Here is an 18,111-nt window from a genome sequence, read left to right on the forward strand (position 1 = left end):
ATCTACTAATGTTTTTCCCCTCCCCATCCCCTTCAACTTATGACTCCTCAAGGCATTCAACATTGAAATTGGGCTTTCAATTGATGTGGTTAAAGAGGAAAAACAGCCATAATTATGTTAGAAATCTAAGCAGAACTTAGTTTTAACCAGTCTCCTCTACTTCAACTTTTGTAGGCCAGATGTTTTTCTAGTAATCTTCATGAAACTGTTCATTGTACACAGACCTTATAATCTATTAATGCAGTAAATTTTTTTTTCCCTTTTCTTTTTGGCTAGAAATAGTTATCTAGGAGCAACCTCAACACATAAGAACAAGAAGCTACTTCTGTTTTGAAGTTTTTTTCCCCTAAATGATCTAAGTGAACAGGGCTATGGCAGTGAGTTCCCCTCACCAAGACCAACTTGGTAGCAGGCCACCCCAATGCTATCAATTTTGCATTCCCAGCTGGTATCCCAGTGTAGTTTTAATAGAATCTTCTGCGCGTGGCCCTAACAAACTCCCCACTGCTTCCTGAGGTGGATTAAAAGATGCAAACTCACTGAAATATGCCAAAGAATATAATGGTCTCTACAGAAGATCTGGCTGTGTCAACCAACAAAAAGTTCCAGCTGTGGCCGCTGTGTGGAACAAAGGGAACTCTTGGCTTAACATGGAGTGCGTGCTTCTGACGTTCCAGTTCAGGCAAGAAATAAATAAAGCTATTACAAAGCCCTTGAACAGATGTGTCTGACATAGTCTAAAATGTGTTTGTACAGAAACTTTGCTATCAACGTGGCTCATTCTTATAGCAACGGACATCTGTTCCTGAAGGCTAAAGCAGGGTACAGTCCATAATCACAGTCCAGAGCTGATCTGGCTGGCCTCTTTGAACTGCCTTTTCCCTGGGCACTGTTGTTCACATTTATCTACATAGTCTCAGTCATGTGTGGGTCAATGATTTATTTAACACAGAATCTGAATGCCTCTGTGTCAAGGAATCAGATTCTGTCCAATAGTCAAAGACTTGAAAATTTCCATTTGTTTTCCAGGAGCAATTGTGCACATTCCCCATAGATAACTTGACACTGTTATGCCCTGTCACAGTTTACATCTGTCTTGGACTTATATTGTTTCTAAGGTTGGCTATTGATCATTGTTCTCACATGAATCCTTCATTATTCTATTAGGAACCATTTATAAACACATTCCTTGGACAGATGACAAAAGGATCCATGATGGACAACTTCTTATTCAAAACAGCTGCCCAATATGTAAATCAAAAGCTGTTAAAGATTGTATTGAGCTGAGAACAATTATACAAGGTTCTAGCCTGTTGTGAATTAAAATGACTGCATTAGAGCTTAAGGGATTTGTAAACCAAGTCTTTCTTTTCAAGAACGCCAGTTCAGATTCAGCTCAGGTCATTGACAAGAAATATCATGTGAGAATAATGTAAAACAAATCTATGTTCTCAATATTACTATTAATAGATAATATGTTCCAAAAGCACTATTTACTGCTCTGGTTATCTTATCTGAAAACCTAAGGAATGAAAGATTAAAACTAAATTAAGGTCAAAACTAAAATAAGTTACTTAGAATTTATTTTAAATTTAAGAATTAAGAATTTATAAAATTGTCATCATTTTGGTGGTGGTGGTTTAGTCACTAAGGCAGGTCCGACTCCTACAATCCCCTAGCCTGCCAGGCTCCTCTGTCCACGGGAATTCTCCAGGCAAGAATACTGGAGTGGGTTGTCATTTCCTTCTCCAGGGTTCATCATTTTAGGCACATTTTAAGATTTTCTTCAAGTTATTCTAGTCCTACTTACACACAAACACATACACAAAAGATTTCTTCTTTCCATTTTTATCTGAAAATAAAAGTAAAAACTGAATAATCAGTAGGAGGCTGTGGAAATATTAATAACAGCTAATGTTTATTGACTCTTTGCTATATATGTCAATTACTGATCTAAATATTAGCACATTTATTGCTCACAATAACCTCATGAAGTAAGAACTATTACTGCCCTCATTTCATAGTTGAGGAAACTAAAACCAGTGAGATTAAATATGATTACTTAATGTCACATCATAGTCAAACTTGAAATGTCCAACTCAAGAGCTCATACTTCTTTACTAAAATTTGTCCAAGAAAGGCACATTGAAACGCCAGTACTTAGTCAAGTAAATTAACATTGGTTGCCAATCTACAATAGATAGATAATGCCAATATTTATTAAACATCTTAATTATTTTCAGTACCTAGACTTTCTCATTTAATGTCCCATTTTTAAAAGGCAAATTTGGTTAGCCCATTTAAGATGACTTCAATTAGCTCCATTTGTTTTAATCTGAAGATATTTACATATAGCAACCAAGGGTTAAATTTCTCATCCCTCTCCCCATATTCTAAATCACAATGTAGGACAGAAGCAGGTTAACTAAGCCTTTGCAGGGAGTTGATGTCTTTGTGTGACTCTCATTTCAAATACAACTTATGCATATGGAATCGGTGTTTATGTAATATAAAGATTCAGTGTTGCTGGGACTCAAAACATTGAAATTTGATTTCAGGATATTTTTGTATGATATATTTTCATGCATGTGTGGCATAACAGAGGGTTAACAAGGGTTTTAACCCTAAAGGGTTTTGTCCCAAATTCAATTCCAATAGTAAAGATGAAATTAGTGTCAGAATTATATTTGTCTTGTCAGGGTCTAGGTCTTGTAATAGCCTGTTATCTCTAGCCTCTCTCCCAAAGAAGGTAAGCAATGGGACAAGGAGAAGAAAATAAAATTTGAGGTAAATGGAATGGGGAAAACACTTTTTTTTTTTTTACTTTAACATATTTTATCTGAATGATCTGTTTATGTAATGCCACCATTTCAGTAATTAGCTATGTCGCCTATTTATACATATAAAAAACCTATGGGAAAAATATTTAATTCCAGTTGACATACTACTTCAAAGATACAAGGAAAAGTAGGAATATGCAAAGATAAAAGGTAAATAAAAAAGACAAGTCTATCACTATTCTTCCTTATCTTCTTATTGAATTTCTTTCCTCTTCTCAGTTAATTTATCCCTGATCCAAACTCAATAGAGGCATGCCCTCCTGAGGCAGAAAGTAAAAAAGCCACCCAGGGTAAAGTGATAGGAGATTCATTCCTGTGGACTGGAACTCCAAGATGAAAATAGCAGGACAATTAAAAGAGGAGGCTGGACCCTACCCAGACCACATCTCATTCTCGAAGTCAGCAGACCTCCCCAACCACATATGTACAGAAAGGCTCCTTGGAGGCCGAAGGGATGCTTATTACCCATTGGCTTTTGTGGTAGATTCTATCTTGGCTGAGAGATGTGTTCATACACATGGGACGATCTTGAGATATACTAAATAGGGACTGTGAACCAGGGAAATCAATATGATTGGTCAAAAGAAACCCAAAAGAAATGCTCTATAAAAGAAATGCCCATGAGGGTGTGACTCAGGGACTTGCTCTTTGAGTCTGCCCATGTGTCTATCCACACGTATTATACTCTTTTTCCTCCTAATAAACACTTAACTTGCTTCACTACTTTCCGTCTTTGTGGAAATTCTTTTCTGCACAGCCCAAGAGCCACGGCCTGGTCACTGACCTCTAGTCTGTATACCCTTAGCCACGCAGTAGTGTCCAACTTTTTGTGATCCCATAGACTCTAACCCACCAGGCTTCTCTGCCCATGGGGATATTCCAGGCAAGAATACTGGAGTGGGTTGCTATGTACTCCTCCAGGGGATCTTCCAGACCCAGAGACTGAACCCAGGTCTCCTGCATTGCAGGTGGGTTCTTTACTGTCTGAGCTACCAGGGAAGCCTGACCTCTAGTCTAGTGGCTAGGATTTGGTGCTCTCATCACCCTAATCCAGCATCAATTTCTGGCTGAGAACCCAAGCCTTACTTCAAGCCGCTGCAGGTCAAGGCCACTCGAGGTCACTCTTGGCATCAAGAATTAGTTCTTTTAGCCCTATGATTGAAATGATTACATTTCTGTTTTGCTCTATTCCTCAAAGTTGAATTCTTAAGATTTAACTATGTCATTCATTCATTCAGTATTTTGGCATACCTACTTCATGCCAAGCAGTGAGCTTGCTAACAAAGGAGGCAAAAATATATGTCCTCAAAGAAGTCAGTAGAAGAGGCAGGAACATGGAGTGATTACAGTAATGTAGAAAAGCCATAAAAATTTTACCATTATTTGTTACAGAAGCTTAGAGGAAAGAAAGATCACCTACCTGGGAAGATCAGAAAAGAATTTACCAAGTATACAAGGGAGAGGAAAGTCCTTTAAATAGTGACATAGAAAATGAAAATACCTTTTCAGGATGGACAATCTCCTGCAAATTAATTATTCAACTTAAAATATGCATTCACAGGGGACATGGAGACTTTTAGTCCAATAGCAATTATTACAGTGTAAGTGTATTAATGACAAAATACTTATAATCAACTCTAAATCTCCAGTTTAAGGAAGGGATAACATTAATGGATTAAGCCTACTTTGATCAGTACAGCATATAATCTCTTCTTTCTCTCATTCTCTGCAGTGGTTATTAACTGAAAACTCAGTTTTTCAATTAATCATGTCTGGCTTCTGACAGTATTTCAATCACTGCCCCAATCTTAGTTAAATATGTGATTAGATAACATCTTATTTTCACTTTTGATATCATATTATGAGTACCATGTCAAGAACAAACATTCCTGATACATCTTCCTATAGTATATGAGGCCTTAGTCCATTTCAATTTCATTTGACTTGATAAGTGAAACTGAAGAAAGAAAAAGGGAAATTAAGTGAATTGCTATTTACTGAGTACTTACTAGAGAGAGGACTTACCATAGAATATATAGTCACATTTAGCTACATCTAGATGGATAAAGCAACTTAAAACATGGGTTTTGGAGACATATAGATTGGACTCACACCTTGGTTTGAAGATATCTTTCCCACTCTGGGTCTCAGCTTTCAAATATGTAGAATAGGGATATGAGTTGTGTCTGGTTTATGGGATTGTGTTCAGGATTAAGTGAAATCTCCTATGTTACAGTCCTTACATGTAGAAGTATCTACAAGTAAAATAGTGTTAGTTCATTGCTAGTTATATCAGTCGGTTGTTTTCTCAATAATGGTACTCAACAAAACATATGTAACTCAGTGGCTTATAGCAATGAGCTCTAATACTCCTACCTTTTCAGGCCAGCTTGGAATCTGCTGAGTCTAGACTGTTTTTGACTGAGTGTGGCTCAGAGGTGCAAGCTGGACACAGGTCAGTTGCAGCCTTTTCCCGTCCTTGTCTTAGCCAGTGGCTACCAAGATACGTTCCTCTTATGGAAAAGGCAATAGAGCTACAGCAAAACCCCAGTGCACAAGCATATATCAAACCTCTGTTTAAGACACATCTGCTAACATCTCATCGACCAAAATAAGTTACACAGTCAACTTGAAAGTCATGTCATGAATATTTGTTAAAAATTATTCAACTTGCCATAATATTTTAGCTTATTATCTTAGTTTTTAAAATTTGACTGTCTAAATATAATCTGTATCTGCATATAAAAATGTATAGCTGGACTAATTTTTTTAAATTATACAACTAATTTAAAAATTGCTTAACAGAAAAAGGAAGGCCTGAATAAGCTATAACTGATTAACTGTGAAGAAACTTCACAAGATGAACAATGATGTAAAGAGGTAAACAAATGACAATCATGAATAATATATTAAATAATGAGCCATTCTAGAACTTCATGGAATTTTGTGCTAGATGGAAACATTTTGGCTGTGTATTTTGGAAAAGTCAAAGGAAGCAGAAGACACAGACCCAGTATTTTGGGTCATTATGGCAGTTTGAAGTCAATTGTTGTTGCTTTTTCCTCCATTTTTTGGTTTACCATTCATAAATGTGATGGAGATTGGGCCATTTTCACATCCATTAGCTTTAGTAGCAATTCATTCATCCTTTCAAAAAATTATCGAATGCCTACTATATTTCAGGCTCTATGCTTGTTATTAGAGAAACAACCGTGATTGTAAACAGCTTTCCAAATTGGAAACTTCCATTACATGAGTGTAAAAAATAATTTAGTTCTTAAATTCCACAAAGCCATGATGGAAAAAAGACATAATTTGGAAAAGGTTACCCACAACTCTGAACATTCCACATGTCTACATGGAACAGAGTCCCAGGAGAATGTGGAATGGGGCTAAAATGAGGGGTTCTTAGGTAGATACAAATTGTTTGCTGAATGAGCAGGCATTTCTTACAGCTTGAGCTCACTGTTAATCCTCTCACTTAGGTTATTAGAGAGACATTTCATCAATTTAGAATTCTTACCATTCTTGCTTCTAGTGAAAAATGTGAATCAGCAGGTATGTATCAATTTTGAAGATTTGTGCTAAGCATTTCCACGCACCTCAATTTGAGTCTAGAATCATTACACTTAGAAAGGCTAGAAAATGAAAGTTCTGAGACTGGACTTCTGTTTCTGCTTTCCAAGCTGATGGGATATATGTGTAGACAATAAGGGTAATTCCTCTTCTCTAAATTAAAACATTCTAAAGATACATTGTGACAGACAGCTCTTCTGGGCAGACAGAGAATGAAATGATGGCTCTCCTGGAATAGAAAGGTACCGACATTAAGATGTTGAGTGGGGGAACTACACTTTCTTATAGTTCCTTTTTTCTTTTAAATAACCTCAGTTAAGTTACAGTTGTTCAGTGACAATTAGTGAAGACATGAAAGTTTGCACCTTCACTCTAAGCCGTTGGATTCTGTCTTATTGTCAGCCTCGGAACTGCCTTGCAGATAGAAAAGAAGAGGGTTGTACAGAGCATCTTCTAGAACTGTGATTAATGGTATACCTTCATCACCCATTTTACCACCTTGAACCCACAACCTGACTTTAAGTGCACCCTACAAGCACATACCCCATGCTACATTTCTGCAAGTTTCACCAAAAAGGCTTGATTTCTCTTCTAATTACCATCACAACAGCTCCCATTATGGTTTGACCCTAGTAATTTAGTTATATTTGTGCTACTACAATGCACCAAATAGATAATAATGAATACTGAGGCAGCCTTGGGTTGAAGCAAACTATCATTACACAGGCTTAATGAAGTTACCAGAAAAGGCAGTATGTAAAAAACATACTCAGATTAAGAAAAAAACAAAAACAAAAAACCTGAACGTTTCACATTCCTAAAGCTCTGCTTTATACTTGGAAACTCCTGGAGAACTAACATGTGCTATTCACTTCTCTTCCTTGATTTCTGATCTACGATTTCCAGACTTATGCCATCACATTACAAACTTTCATCTTTTACCTCTCAGTGTCTAACTGTGTTTGTCAAATCAAGGCAAACAGTGGTGTGATTTATAGCATGGATCAAATGGGATACTTACTTGGTAACCCAATTTTGTACAAAATATGCTAAGTTAAAATTTAAAATTTTGGCCATCAAGATGTTGGCCATCAGACCCATCAAATGAGGCAGAGACCATAGCTGGATCTCCTTGGAATAGCAGATAACTAAGTGACTGCACCTGTAACTTAAAATCATAACCAGCTAGCATCTCAGGATGAATGAATTTGAGCCAGAAATTGCTTTTGTGAAAGTCAGTGCTTAAACAGGTAGTGTGCAACATGAAAAAGCAGAAGGGGTGTTGGGAAGGACATCATGTATTGACAATAGAGATTGTTTTCCAGAGAGGTTTAGACTAACTTTGAGAATCAATGAAAGGAGACTAAAAGGCATTCCCAAGTGTTCAACATGAGCTGGACATCATTTTCAGTTCTTGAATGATGCGACATGATATAGAGGACACACATCACAGTATTTCATATAACATTTTTATAATTATTGTGTAACTTGCCCTGAGGGAAATGAAGACACAAGAAGAAATGTGGTTTAACCAGTCTGGCTATGACTTTGAGAAGTGAGAGCAAGAGGTCTTGAGGGATTCACATCCCTAACCTCTTTCTTACTTACCCTAATCCCTTAGAGGCACGAAGAATACTCATTCTTACCTTATCTCACAACATAACTTCTACAGTTATCGATTTCTAAAAAGGATGATAACCTTAGTACAGAGTCAAGTTCTCATAATAAAAATTCTCCTCCGGGTTTAAGGATCATGGTAAATTATCCGTGGCTATTCAAGTTCAACTTGCTTAAATTCCAAAGGGTCCTTCTAAAGAGATTTCCCTGATTCTCCTCATTGTTGAATAGTTCTCAACTATTTCATGCCCCAGTAGGCCCGCATTCCTATTTTAAGTGCATATCTGGGTAACAGATTAAGAGAGAAATGATGGAGATGAAGTTTAAATTTGCCAAAAGGATTTTTCTTTTAATTTGACATCATTTTCCCTGTGTCTCCTCATCAACGCATAACTAGGAAAAACTCTTGGGTCAAACTGCATTTTTATGCTCTTAATATAGTCCATGTCCACATCACTTACTCTCTGTTATCTCTACCACCTCTTTGATCTATCAACTGTTCCTTTCTCTGTACCAGGTGAGCTAGTTTTTAGCTGAAGGTAGGGCCTGTTGTTCATCTGGGAATCATTTGACTATCCAGTGTTAAGTAATGGAGCTGCTGTATTTTTGCTTCACCTGTTATATGTGTTTCTATCTTTGTAATTGAATTTCCTGATCAGAGTGAAGTTGCAGTGGGGACAGATGTTCTTAAAATTAAAAAAGGAAAAGGTTAAGGACAAAAAAACATGTATAAACACAAGGGTGACTTACATTGTTAAAAATGAAGTTTGTGTGCTTTGGATTTCATACACATTTCTGATGAAAATAAACCAAAATGAATCTCGGATTCCAATGAAACTTCACTTTCTTGCAGAGGCAGGAGAGAAGACATGGGTGGGAGAAACACATACCCATAATACCTGGCAGATCCTCTCTGCAACTAGTCCCAGTACTATCAGCGACTCTTCAGGAAAGTATACATGCTGAAGTCAATCAAGGGATTATAGCAAGAAAAGTCTTTGAGTAGAGAGTTGAGAAATGTAGGTTCTTTCTTCACTTCTAATGCTCTGACTCTGGCCCAAATAGGATGTGTTTGCCTTCAATTAGATTCTGATTGCTATGTCATAAATTAAAATACAGTAAAATAAAATAAATTAAAAATGAAATAGAACAAAAGCTCCCCTGTGATCTCCTAATCACAAAATACATTTCAAGTATTAGTCTTTCTCGCCTATACATATTGGTTCCACCCATCAGTTTTATCTGAATTTGGCTTAAAGCTAAGAATACATCTTGTTTTTTTACTATACATGATGGATTCCAGATGTTCAGATTGAGTAACTGTTCTCCCCCGTAGATATAACAGACCATAGCATCAAGGTAACTAGGCAAAATGAGCAAACCAGGGCCTGCAAATTATCTTAATTATTTCAACTATGAGAAAACAGCAAAGCACTGGGTAATACAACAGATAGCCCTTTGAAACAGCAAACAAAAAATCCTGTTACTTTTAAGCCAAACCTGCTCTCTGCAAAGTATAATGTGTGTGGAATACTTCAGAAGAAATCTTGCACTATACCATTTCCACAATTGGTATTCTCTGCCTAGTCTTCAGCAACGCTGCTGCTGCTGCTAAGCCACATCAGTCGTGTCCGACTCTGTGCGACCCATAGAGGGCAGCCCACCTGGCTCCTCCGTCCCTGGAACTCTCCAGGTGAGAATACTGGAGTGGGTTGCCATTGCCGTCTCTGAGTCTTTAGCATTGATTAACATACAAATCATAATGCTAATATTGATCTGCTATTCATTTTTTTAAAAATGATGTTCTATAGCTCAGGTATCATTGCTGAAAATATAGATGTGCTTTTACATCATTCAAGATGTCTCGGTTGCTTCCAGCATTTGAAAAGTCAGTTACAAATATCACCACTGAGGTGAGTCAGATTTATACATCAGACACATATACAGAGATGTATGGAAGCAAATCTATATATTTATTTCTACTTTCCATGATTAAGAGAAAGTACAGCTGATATTCCACTTGACATAGAATTATCCAAGTATGGTCTTCCAGGCCTGGAAAATGGAGTTAAATTGTAGTTTATGTCAATGCTGTACCAAAAGGTGAGTTCTGGCCCAGCAATCCCCTCTGGTTCTCAACTATGCTGTAAATTAATCTGTCCAAATCATTGACACTCGTCCACAACGCAGAGGTGGCAGTCTCCTTTCATGCACACCAAAGAGCATAAGATAAAAATAAATTGTAATGTCATTAAAAATAAGCTAAAATAATATTTTTCCCATCTGCTAAGCCCAGCCCCTGTGGTAAATGAACTAACAGGTATCCACACTCACATTTGATGCACAGATACTGCAAGCTATTAATTAACATGAATATGACAAGAGTCGATTGGATTTCTCTCTTTTAGACATTAATCAAAGCCCAAAACAGAACACGTTCCTTGTATAACATTCAGACTTGTGGGTCTTCAGATGTGGCTGCTGTAAAGCCCATTTCTGTCTAAATATTTACAACAAATGAGTTTGCTCAACAGGGATACTCTATGTGCCAGGTTCTACACTGCCAAAGTCATGATCAGCAGACCCATCAGCTTGGCCTGCCTCATTTTCCTGATATGCAGACTACAAACAAGGACAATCCAAGGGTAAAGCCCATTTTTTTTTTCATTCAACCTGTCAGTTAAAAATAAACTTTACTGTTTCTCCCCTTTAAAAATTATAGACAAATATGTATGTCTTAAAATGCTACGGTGAAGAGTATTAGAAAATTCAAAAAGAGATGAGTCTTGGCATTAGAAAGCCACTAATTATCTTTAATCTCATCATAAATACTTAGGGGGGATACTAAACTTTTATAGAAATAAATGGAGAATGGCTTTAAAAATTTTTAATAAATTAATAAGTTAGAAAATAAGAAATCTAGCAAAAGTATCCTTCCCAAAATCTCAGGCCACGAGAATTTTACTGGTGAATTATTTCAAGCTTCCAAGGTAGAAATAATTCTGCTCTTTCATTTTTTTTTAAAGACAGAGAAATAAGTTAACTCCTTAAAGTCCTTTTAGAAAGTCATCTTAACAGTGAGGTTTCATGACCTTTAATGTGGAAAGAAATCAAGTTAGGGCATGAGAGAGAGTGGATAAAAATAAATTAACTAATACCCCTCTGTATTTAGTGCTCTTCATTTTCAATTGACTCTCAGCAGGTAAACCTAGGTGAAGGGGAAAAGAAACACAGACTCAGTTACACGCTAGTGGAAAAAAAGGAAAGAATATAAAAAATGAGATACGTGGTTATACTTAAAAATAGTATGTCTATGTCTCTCAGAAAAAATAGTTGTGAGTCGGTGCTCTATTAAGCTGTTGTGTGCTGAGACTGTTCTGATAACTCAGGCAGAATTGAAGGAACCCGGAGGGAGATGAAATACCAGAAGGAAGAGAGTTCCTTGGCATTATCTGTCCTCTCCTCTTCCCTCCCACTTCTCTTTCCTATGTATCCCTCTCTCACACACCTTCTTTCTGTGTTCTTCTTCTCTCTTTTCTTTCCTTTCACAAACTTTGCTTGGGGCTGTACTAGATGTAATTGACCCTGTGAATAGAACAATCTCTAACTGCTTGCTTCTGTCAACTCTTCCTACTGAATGGATATCAGGAGGGGAACCCATCTTGAGTGGAGGCTCAACCCAGGGGCATCACTACAGGCAGATCTTCAGTTGCTGTCATGCACCTGATTTAACTGAATTCTATCTATCTATCTAGTTGCCTCCGTCTGAATCCTTTCTATGTCAGTTAAGCCCACTGGTGTCTGTGGCAGTAGTATTTTCCAAAGATGACTAAATTATTATCTCCAGTGCTACATGTTCTTCTAGAATTCCTATTCCCTCCATTAAGAGATGAAATTTTGTTGCTTTGTTGTTGTTCAGTCCCCAAATCATGTCCGACTCTTGGTGACCCCATGGACTGTAGCGTACCAGTCTCTTTTGCCCTTCATTATCTCCTGGAGTTTGCTCAAATTCATATCCATTGAGTTGGTGATGCTATCTAACCATCTCAGCCACTGCTGCCCCATTCTTGTCCTGCCTTCAATCTTTTCCAGCATCACAGTCTTTTCCGACGAGTCGGCTTTTCATCAGGTGGCCAAAATATTAGAGCTTCAGCTTCAGCATCCATCCTTTCAATGAATATTCAGAATTGATTTCCTTTAGGATTGATTGGTTTGATCTCCTTGCGGTCCAAGTGACTCTCAGGAGTCTTCTCCAGCACCACTGTTCAAAAGCATCAATTCTTTGGCACCCGGCCTTCATTTATGGTCCAACTCTCATATCTGTATGTGACTACTGGAAAAACCATGGCTTTGGCTATATGGATCTTTGTTGGGAAAGTGAAGTCTCTGATTTTTTTTTTTTTTTAAATTTAGAGAATGCTCTAGTTTTTGTAATCAAGCCTGTGTAGATAAAACCTTACATTTACAGTGAGCTGTGTGTGTTAGCAGCTCAGTCATGTCTGATTTTTTGCAACCCCATGGAAACTCACCAGGCTCTTCTGTCCATGGAATTGTCCAAGCAAGAATACTGGATTGGATTGCCATTTTCTTCTCCAGAAGATCTTCCCAACCCAGTGATCTAAGCTGAGTCTCCCACATTGCAGGCAGACTCTTTATCATCTGAGCCACCTGAGAAGCCTTATTCAGTGAGTTACCTCTTTACAAATAGAGAAAATTATGTTTAACCTTTCTAGACCAACTTGACTATTAATTTCTGTACAATGCCAAGCTGACACAGCTAAAGTTTATAAAAATGCATATTATATATTGCCGGGGTCCAGCCCCAGCAGGATCCAGGGGGTACCCTCAGGATGAATGATGTCGGCAAGAGAAGACACGTGAGACCAGCCTTGATAGGGCCAAGTCTGCGAGGAGGGAGAGAGAGAGAGAGAGAGAGAGAGAGAGAGAGTGACCAGACGGGGGGTGCAGCAGAGTCTGGCAGAGTCTGGCAATGCTTTATTTTTTACCATAGCTTTTATACCCTAAGTTAGTACATTTCTGAGGGGAGGATAGTTTAACATTACATCAGCTTGTCCTTCACAAAACCAGGGTGTTTTCTGCATACACCCTGTTTATGAGGGTCTTGTACATTATCTTCTGGCCTTGGGGCCTATTAACATTTTATGCAAGTCAGGTGAGTGTAAACCTATTTTCTGTTTCTATGGTGACCTTAACTGAAAGGTAGCAGTCTCATAGGGCAACAGTACAGAGTAGAAGTATAACCTTGTTAACACAAAAATTAATCCTTCTGCAGAAGTTGTTAGTTGCGTTTATCTAAGAACTTTACCCCACACTGACTCTGCGACTTTGGTGAGGCAGCCTCTGCCTAGCACTCCTGGGTGACAATTAACAACCATTTCATTGTTACCACACTAGGGCTAAGCTCTTATTTTTCTAGATCTATAACTATATTAACAATGGGTTCTATAACACAACCTTAGCACATTAAGAGCAAAAACACAGCAAGCAAATGTTAACCCAATAGCTACTTTTAGAATAATTTTTCTTTGTTTTCTAATAGGGCTTCCTCACCCCTTGAAGGGCTCTATGTCTATTAGGGCCTTTATATGATCAGGTTCTTTATGTTATTTTATGATTAGGGTATTATAAGCAATCATGCATATTAGTACCAAGGACATAAATGCATTTGGCTAACAAACTACCAGCAAAGGAGTTTAAATTAAAACACTCCTTTCACCCTGGGTAATCTCATAAAATACCACCACCTGGGAAACTTATTGATTAAAGTTCTAAATTGATTCTTATTTGGGAAGAGATCTGGGAAGGCCTTCTGCCTGTATCACAGAAATTAGGGAGTAGTCTATTGAGGCAGGCATCAGAAAGACAGATACCATCTTTAAGGTGAGTGCTGGGGGCAGCTTTTCAGAATCCCTGAAAACCTGATCTGCCTTGCCTGTCAGGCTTTCTCCTCATGACCTTGTCATGGGTGGGATCTCGTGAGCTGGCCTTTTTGAAACCCCTGAAAACCTGATCCACCTTGCCCGTCAGGTTTTCTCCCTCATGACCTTGTCATGGGTGGGATCTCATGTGCCGGCTCCCCGCAATATATTTATACATACACACACACACACACACACACACACACACACACACACACACACATATATATATATATATATATATATATACAGAGAGAGAGATGGATTCATGCACTGTAACCCACCAGACTCCATTGTCCATGGAATTCTCCAGGCAAGAATACTGGAGTGGGTTGCCATTTCCTACTCCAGGGGATCTCCCTGACCCAGGGATTGAACCCAGGTCTCCCACATTCCAGGAAGACTCTTTACTGACTGAGCCATCAGTTCAGTTCAGTCACTCAGTCTTGCCCGACTCATTGCGAGCCATTAGGGAAGACCTATAGATTTATTTATTTATATAAAAAGATCAATAGCAGTATGCTATGCACCAACAGCTGCAACAGTTTTTCCAAGTTTTGAAGTTGTCTGAATAAAATTATAGAGACATTCAACACGCTCCAGAAGAACTATACAAAAAAAGATCTTAAGGACCCAGACAACCATGATGGTATGACCACTCACCAAGAGTCAGACATCTTGGAGTGTGAAGTCAAGTGGGCCTTAGGAAGCATCACTATGAACAAAGCTAGTGGATGTGGTGGAATTCCAGCTGAGCTATTTCAAATCCTAAAAGATGATGCTGTGAAAGTGCTGCTCTCAATATGCCAGCACATTTTTAGAACTTAACAGTGGCCACAGGACTTTAAAAAGGCAGTTTTCATTCCAATCCTAAAGAAAGGCAATGCCAAAGAATGTTCAAATTACTACACAACTGCACTCATTTCACATGCTAGCAAAGCAATGCTCAAAGTTCTTCAAGCTAGGCTTCGACAGTACATGAATGGTGGACTTCCAGATATTCACGCTGAATTTAGAAAAGGCAGAGGAGCCAGAGATTAAATTGCCAACATTCATTGGATCATAGAAAAAGCAAGAGAATTCCAGAAAAATATCTACTTCTGCTTCATTGACTATGATAAAGCCTTTGACTATGTGGGTCACAACAAACTGTGGAAAATTCTTGAAGAGATGAGAATACCAGACCATCTTACCTGCCTCCTGAGAAACCTGTATGCAGGTCAAGAAGCAACAGTTAGAACCAGACATAGAACAATGAACTGGTTCAAAATTGGGAAAGGAGTACTTCTAGGCTGTATACTATCACCCTGCTTATTTAATTTATATTCAGAGTACTTCATGCAAAATGCTGGGCTGGATGAAGCACAAGTTGGAATCAAGACTGCAGGGAGAAATATCAATAACCTCAGATATGCAGATGACACCACCCTTATGCAAAAAGCAAAGAGGAACTACAGAGCCTCTTGATGAAAGTAAAAGAGAAGAGTGAAAAAGCTGTCTTAAAACTCAGCGTTCAAAAAATGAAGATCATATCCTCTGGTTCCATCACTTCACAACAAATAGATGAGGAAACAATGGGAACAGTGAGAGACTTTATTTTCTTGGGTTCCAGAATCACTGAAGATACTGCAGCCATTAAATTAAAAGACGCTTATTCCTTAGAATAAAAGCTATGACAAACCTAGACAACATATTAAAAAACAGAGACCTTTGCCGACAAAGGTCTGTATAGTCAAAGCTATGGTTTTTCCAATCATGTATGGATGTGAGAGTTGGACCATAAAGAAGGCTGCGCACCAGAGGATTGATGCTTTTGAACTGTGGTGACGGAGAAGACACTTGAGAGTCCGTTGGACTGCAAGGAGATCAAACCAGTCAATTCTAAAGGAAATCAGTCCTGAATATTCATTGGAAGGACTGATGTTGAAGCTGAAACTCTAATACTTTGGCCACCTGATGTGAAGGACTGACTCATTGGAAAAGACCCTGATGCTGGGAAAAATTGAGGGCAGGAGGAGAAGGGGACGACAGAGGATGAGATGTTTTGATGGCATCACCGACTCAATGGACATGATTTTGAGCAAGCACTGGGGAGATGAAGGACAGTGATGCCTGGCATGCTGCAGTCCGTGCGGTTTCATAGAGTCAGCAACAACTACAAGCACACTCTGAAGAAAAGGTTAAAAACAAAAACCTCAAAAACAGCTAAGTTCTGTTACTGTCTTTGTAACTGGTACCATTTTTTTTAAATTAGCTTCTCAATCATCATCTGGAAAGAAAACAGTCTAGAATACCTTCATTTAAAACAGATATGATAAAGAATGGTCACTACTAATTATCATAAGGATTGCTGGAGATGACTCAGCCTCTAGTTTTTAAAATCAAACTTATTCTGCCAAATCCAAGACCCTGAATTTATCCAAATTAAACATGCTTTGACCACCTGGCCACCAAAATTCTTCCCATTCAGATCAACAACAGTTTTAATTGCTGCCTCAACCCTGTTGAATTCTAAATATGTTCACACTGCTTCATCAACAGGGCCATCAGGAATTTCAAATATCACACTTTTTCCAACTTTGCCATATTTTTCACACTCTTCCTTGCTTTTAACTTCCAAGTCTTCATCAACCTCTCCTGCACCAATCCTGTTCCTGAGTCAGATCACTTTGGTAGGACACATGTATTTTAGCTGTTGCTGCTGCTGCTAAGTCGCTTCAGTCGTGTCTGACTCTGTGCGACACCATAGATGGCAGCCCACTAGGCTCCCCCATCCCTGGGATTCTCCAGGCAAGTATTTTAGCTAGTGGATTTCAATTCAACTTCTTGGCTGCCTCTTTCTCAGTGGCTTGGCCCACGATGATTGCCGCCCCACTTACTAGTCTTCTCCACCTTCGGCGCTGTGCTCAGACCCTGCTCTTGCTTCCTGATACACTGGCCTTCCCAAAAGTCTTACTTCTGCATGAATTTATGTACTACCCTGCCCCCGACCTTGGCAAGGAAAGAGTTGCCAAGACCGGTCGTCGGGGATCGCAGTCTGTCTTGTTCCTTGTACACTGTGGGAGGGATAGAAACTTCGGAAGACTGTGAGCGAGGTGGTAAATCCTCTTCATAAGGGAAGTCTTGGGGTAACTCTGTCCTCCACAAGAGACATGGTGGGGTGTGATGGTGGCTCTGGCCTTACTTCTTTTCTTCCTCTCTCACTCATAATCTACATCTTCAAGAGAATCTGGATCTGGTGCACCTGGAAAACCCACTAGCTTCATGTCTATTTATGCCTCTTTTCTCTCTCTTCTGTTTCCTTCTGTCTTTCCGGTTCCTGCTGTCTCTGTTGCTCTTCCCTTTGGTGCTTCACTACTTTCTTATAATCGTTAGGAAACATGGGATCCTATACATCAGCTAAGGGGATCAAAACTTATCCTGCAGAAAACCGGCTGGGAACAGGGTCCTTGATGCCCATGGTCACGTGTGGTGGGGGGGTCCACAATCTGTTGCTCATGAAAAGCCACTTTGATTCAGGTTGATTGCTGAAGCAAGGATTGTACTTTGTTTTGTCCTCTGGCTCTTGGTTTGAGTGAGGGCTGCCTTCTTCACCTGGTGCTGAGAATGCAGAAGTTTGAAGTATTTGGGCCAGCATTCTGTCTTTGAGTCACTAGTCTCCACTAGCAGGTTGCTGTACAGGGACATCTTCTCAGTTCAGTGCAAGCAAGCCTGGCGGATGCTTCTGGCACCACGGGTGTGCACAAGGCCCAACATGCTGCATTGTGGCTGGGCTCGGCAATCATTGTCAGCCCTCAATGGCTTGACCCCTCTGGAGGCTATCTCTTTGGTTTTTTATACACTGTCATGGGCTTCCCTGGTAGCTCAGATGGTAAAGTGTCTGCCTACAATGCAGGAGACCTGGGTTCGATCCCTGGGACAGGAAGATCCCCTGGAGAAGGAAATGGCAACCCACTCCAGTATTCTTGCCTGGAAAATTCCATGGACTGAGGATCCTGGTAGGCTACAGTTCATGGGGTCGCAAAGAGTCAGACACGACTGAGCAACTTCACTCACTTCACTTAGGTTTATAACTTTCCTTCCAAGGGGCAAGTGTCTTTTAATTTCATGGCTGCAGTCACTGTCCATAGTGATTTTGG

The 18,111-nt window shown here is 39.1% G+C and overlaps 1 pseudogene; it reads right to left on the minus strand.

Moving 5' to 3' along the window:
• Positions 1–16,359: 16,359 nt before the first annotated feature.
• LOC133044386 (splicing factor 45-like) lies at positions 16,360–17,659 on the minus strand (annotated as a pseudogene).
• Between the last annotated feature and the right edge of the window lie 452 nt (positions 17,660–18,111).

The sequence above is a fragment of the Dama dama genome, chromosome 23 (assembly GCF_033118175.1).
Source record: "Dama dama isolate Ldn47 chromosome 23, ASM3311817v1, whole genome shotgun sequence".
Taxonomy (NCBI): domain Eukaryota; kingdom Metazoa; phylum Chordata; class Mammalia; order Artiodactyla; family Cervidae; genus Dama; species Dama dama.